At 44.8% G+C, this 5,923-nt stretch overlaps 1 pseudogene; it reads left to right on the forward strand.

Moving 5' to 3' along the window:
* The first annotated feature begins 3,587 nt into the window (after positions 1-3,587).
* LOC142452344 (CCN family member 2-like) lies at positions 3,588-5,695 on the forward strand (annotated as a pseudogene).
* The last annotated feature ends 228 nt before the right edge of the window (positions 5,696-5,923 follow it).

The following is a 5,923-nucleotide window of genomic DNA, read 5'->3' on the forward strand; positions in this document are numbered from 1 at the left end:
TAGTAATATTACAAAGAGAAAACTATAAATAATAAGCAAGAAAGAAAAGACTATAAAAATACTATAAAAGCCAGGAATGAAACGTTTGTCATGTAACAAGCAAGACATGCTTGCCCCTAGAACAAATTCAGGTTGGGTCAAGAGGGAGGTCGACTGACTAAGTATCAAGTTGTCCAGCATCATCAAGATGACAATGATCTCTGTCTGCTAGTAAAGCAGTTTCAGAGCCTTGCCTGTGGCTGGAGGGGAGTGGCAGAGGCTAAATCTGACTCAATACACTCAGACAGATTTTGTCCTACTACTGTCCTCCATGGTCCTCTACAAATTGGATGTTCTCAGTTTAACACTGATACTTTTCTAGTCATATTTGAATTTGTTATTGTCATCTTTGGATCACACAAGCTGGTGTACTTCTTCTATATGTACTCAGTTGACACATCACTTAGATGGCTGCTTGATTGGATTCAAGCCTTTAAGACACAAGACACTATTCCAACTGATGGTTGGGCACCATCTGCTCTCTTGACCACACTTTGCTGCACCACCCTTACCTTCAGTGATCATTTCATGAAGGTGAACATAGAGCAGGGTCATGTTATCAGAGCTAACTGTTCTTTGATTGGGGATAGAGCTTAGTTGGAGCCCAAAATCCTTCTGTTTGTTCCTGGGGTATGCACGATTCAGGTTTAATTTGGTCATCAAATAGTGACAAAATTAAAACCCCATAAGATCAACTACAGCAAAAGCAACCAATCAACCATCAAACAAACAAATCCCAAACTAATTGCAGACGGGAAAACAAAAACCCTAGAAACAAAAGGAAAGTATTGTGAATCAGCCATCTAGCTCAGAAGCAACCAAGCCCACATGAGGAAGCACACCAGCCTGTGTGATCATGAGGTGTCAAAGGGCTCCGGTATCAGGCATCAAAGAACAAAAAAAGCAAATCATTGTGAATGGGGGGAAGTGCAGATTGGAGACCCAGGACGGATCTGTAGGCAATTGGACATCCCCTTACAGAAGGGTCGCAGGGAGGATATGAGCCAGTCAGAGTACAGTGTAGCAACGATGAAATATACAACTTTCCTCTAGGGAAGGGGAAGCGGGGAGGGAGGGGAAAATGAGGAGCTGATGCCAGAGGCTTAAGTGGAGAGCAAATGATTTGAGAATGATGAGGGCAATGAATGTACAAATGTGCTTTACACAAGTGATGCATGTATGGATTGTGATAAAAGTTGTATGAGCCCCTAATAAAATTATTTTTTCAATTATTTAGAGTTCATGAAGGAGGGGGCGTGGAGAGAGAGGGGGGAAATGAGGACCTGATACCAAGGGCTCAAATAGAAAACAAATGTTTTGAGAAGGATGATGGCAACAAATGTGCTTGACACAATGAATGTATAGTTGCATTGTGATAAGAGTTGTATGCGCCCCCAATAAAATGATTTTAAAAGCAACAACATTGTGAATCATCTGCCTGGGGTTTAACGCAATTGCGCTGTTAACACCACCAATTTTCCTGATGACACAGCTCTCTGGACACTGTTGCTATAAGGAGTCCATACCAGGCTAGTTCCACCATGAGCTGCAACCCATTAGTTGTTGTCCTACACGGTTCTGTCTCACATTTGATTGAGCTCTGTTTTCCTTAGATATGGAGATGGGTTCATATCCCTGCCCAGTAGATCAGACTTGTCATGTCACTATGAGGGAGCATCTTCTAGTGATCTGGGTAATCTTGTGATTTGGCTTCTCTTTCCCTGTGTCTGTGCTTCTTGGTCTAGCTTGCTTCATCTTGCCTATATAATGGAAAATATTAATCCCAGATATAACTTAGCCTATAAATAACATGTTGCTAAAGTGGGCATTAACATTCGTATTTACAGCCCATATTTGGCATCACGATGGGCGGAGACACACACAATTCAATTCACAGCACACTAAAATTTTAAAAATGGTTCCAATTAACAATACACCCCCCCCCCCACGGAATCAGTTACATAATCTGATGTCAGTTTGGGAATTGAGAAGATTCAGAGTGAAGGAGTGCAGTCTATTCAGTAAACTGGATCATAGTCAATGAGGCCTCTGTGTGGGCATGGCCTTTGTCTGAGAATTTTGCAAAATCCAGTATTTCCTCCTTGGAGGTGGGAGACACCTCTCTCTCTCTCTCTGTTCACTCCCTGGGAGACATTGAAGCTGACAAGACACATGGAACTACATTAGTTCCTGGAGCTGGAGAAGCCACATGGACCCACCCTGATGCAACCAGACCTCTGAAGCCAGAGAAGTCACATAGAGACCCCTGCCAGTGCTGAGATGCTTACAATGGAACTAAAGACTTTCTACCTGCTGGCCTGTGATCATCCTGCATTTGGTGTCATTGCATGTGTTTGATGAGTTTGAAGAGGACTTTATAGATTACTATCAGACATATGGACTAATATTGGACTTACAGGTTTGGACTGGACTGGATTGCTTTCTTAATGTACAATTACCTTTTATATAAAACTCTCTTATACATATATGAGTTTCTGTGGATTTGTTTTTCTAGGCTGACAAAACTAACACTTATTCCCTCCTCCTTCCTGTATCCAACAATAAAACTACTATATATATTAAAAGATATAACAAAACACGGGTGCTGGAATTTTCCCTGGGAAGCTGCATCTAGTCATAATCTTGCATTTGTTCTCTTTCTTATTTGGCAATGGACAGCCAAACCTGTGTATTGAATGGCAATGGGCCAAAGCCTATTATTCCAGTATGGATTCAAGTAGACATGCCAAAGACTTCCGATGGTTAAGATTAACCAACTATGGCAGGGAGGGAAAACAACAGGAACTGATACCAAGGGCTCAAGTAGAAAGAAAATATTTTGAAAATAATGATGGCAACATATGTACACATGTGCTTGATACAATTGATGTATGTATTATTATAAGAACTATAAGTGCCCACAAAAAAAGGTTTAAGAAAAAAAATAGTTTTAATTAACTAAGTCCTTGTCTGCCCTCTGGTGAGGACATACACTTTTCTAAAACTAAAATTATTACAGAAAAATACAAAGGAATATTGTTTTAGAAAGGCCTGCTTTTACAGCCTCTTCACTTACCTACCACCTAAAGAGAACTTCTGCTAGTGAATGGCACAGCCATTAGAAACAGAATTGGGTTATATAAAATAATAATACTAATTGCCAGCTTCTCTTTAAATGATATAAATCAGGATTGGTGTGAGAAGAAGGGAAAAATCGTACTTGGTGCTGGAAATCTTAGGCTTCTTTTTCCCCCTTAAGATGGAATTCAGTGCCTGTATCAGACACGAGGAATGCAGAGTTTCAGAAGGTCGAGATCAATCCAGTGTGAGTCAATGAGTCAGGATCAATCCAGTGTGAGTCAATGAGTCAGGATCCATCATTGTGAGTCCATGAGTCAGGTGGGTGGGAAGGAATGGGAGGACTTCCCTGTTTGTGTAAGACTCCATTCAGCTCAAGGGCAAACTGAGGAAGCCCTGAGCATTTAAAAACCCAGTCCACCAGCCCCAATCTCACACAACAGCTGTTCCCACTGGGAGGAGGCATCCAGCAACGCCAACCACAGGACAGATAGAGATCCTCTCCTCCAGCAATACGCCAGCGAAGCAGCCAACAGCATCCAGCACTGCAGACAGTCCAGCTCATCCAGTGAAGCACCAACAGAGAAAGGGCAGACCCCCGACCAACCTGACCTCCAGCACCTTTCCAGCTGCAGCTGTCTGCTCCTGCCACCGCACCCATGTCTGCTGCTCCCACTGGCTCTATTCTCTTCTCCTTGGTGTTCATGCTCGCTCTCTACAGCTGGGTAAGCAGGGAAACCCCTGCCATGGCCACTGCTGCTGGGGGGCTCAGAGCTGGGAAGGGGGCGGGTTTGCATCTCAATCAGTCTGAACATCCTGCTGACCTCCGCCTCTCTCTGCAGAGGGTCACCAGCAAGGGCTGCGGTGGGGAATGCCAGTGTGACCCCACGAAACAGCCCAGCTGCCCTCCAGGCGTGAACGTGGTACTGGACGGCTGCAACTGCTGCCCCACGTGCGCCAAGGGACTAGGGGAGGTGTGCGAGGAGAAAGACCGCTGCGACCTGCTCAAGGGCCTCTACTGTGACCTCGGCACCCCTCCCAACCGCACGATTGGAGTGTGCAAAAGTAGGACCTACAGCCACAACCCCCGAGCTACATTGTGTCCATCCACCTTCCCAATGACATTCCCCACGCCCCACGCCCCACTCCCCAAATCTCCAAATCTGAAATCAAATTTTAAATGCCACTAGCTGCTCATCGTACACAATCCCTGATGCGCTTAGAGTCCCAGTAGCAGGGACCAAACTCACCTAATCCCTGCATCCCCTTCTTCTCCTTCAGGCACAGTAGGTGCCCCCTGCCACTTGGAAGGGAAGGTGTACCAGAACGGAGAGACCTTTGTGCTCGCCTGCAAACTACAGTGCACTTGTATCAATCGAGACTTTGACTGCAGGAGGCTGTGCCCAGAAAACATTGACCCTCCCAGCTCGGAGTGCCCCTTCCCGCGGAAGGTCAAGCCTCCAGGGAAATGCTGCGAGGAGTGGGTCTGTGATGAGCCCAAGGAGCTCGCAACAGTTGGCACTAATCTTGCAAGTGAGTTGTCGCCCTCTAAGTCACTGTTGCGATTCCCCTTGTGTGATGTACTCCTGTTAGAAATAGCGAACCCACGGGATAAGCCATAACTTTGCCAAGAGGAGGGAAATGTGATGGTCGAATGATAGCTGGAGTTTGTGTGCTTTTCCCTCACAGATTACCGACTTGAAGACACAGTTAACCCAGACTCAACGATGATGCGACAAAACTGCCAGGTCCAGACCACAGAGTGGAGCGCCTGTTCCAAGACGTGCGGGATGGGCGTGTCCACCAGGGTCACCAATGACAACGCCGACTGCAAGATGGAAAAGCAGAGCCGCTTCTGCATCGACAGGCCTTGCCAAGCTGACCTGGAGGAGGAAATTAAGGTATCTTAATATTTTTCTTGTATTCACTCATTTTCCTGAGGTGAGAGTGGACAGGACCAGGGTTTAGGTCCCTTTCAAGTCTTGTTATTAGAGCCTCAGTATCACCTCCCGAATATCTAACCATTCAGTTTTTTTAAGGGAATGTGATATTGTGTAATAGGAACCACCAGTTTCCTGCTACACAATCCTCTACAATGTAATTTTAGCCATCCTAAGACAGAATGGGTCTATTTCTGAAAATGAGACCCAAACTTCCTCCCTTCAAAATAAAAGCAAAAGTAGGACAAAGTTAAGACTGTCTAGTAACACAGAGTCCAAACAGGCTACTCTTTATGTAAAATCATTGGATTCTTCTCCTTTGTCTTTCTTAAGGAGGGCAAAGGGTGCTTCCATATCATGAAAGTTGCCTATCCTATCAAGTTTCGCCTACTTGGATGCATTTGACTGCAGTTTGAAACCGACCATCTCAAGATCTGTGGAGACTGCACCGATGGCCAGTGTTGCACACCACCCAACAAAATAACGACCTTGCCAGTGGAGCTCAGGTGCCTAATAGTGAGATCATTAAGCAGAGCACTATGTTCATCAAGAAATGCACCTGCCATTACAACTGCCCTTTACGCAGTAACATTTTGGAGTCACTGTATTAGAGCAAGGTGCATGGGGATATGATTTAAAACCAGAGAGAGAAATATTGTCTCAGTAGACTGTAACTTGTACTGATTTTGGGGGGTTTTCTTTTTCTTTTTTTTTTTTGATTGAGCACAAATTGGGAAAAAGAATTCCTGCCTGAATCAAAACTTTGTGCTCTGTGGCATTCACACACAAAAAATCTGTCAACTCCAGGTATTGGTTTGAAGAAATTAAAACGTGGCAGTGGCACCACATTAGCTCACAACCACGTG

This window comes from Tenrec ecaudatus, chromosome 7 (genome assembly GCF_050624435.1).
Source record: "Tenrec ecaudatus isolate mTenEca1 chromosome 7, mTenEca1.hap1, whole genome shotgun sequence".
Taxonomy (NCBI): domain Eukaryota; kingdom Metazoa; phylum Chordata; class Mammalia; order Afrosoricida; family Tenrecidae; genus Tenrec; species Tenrec ecaudatus.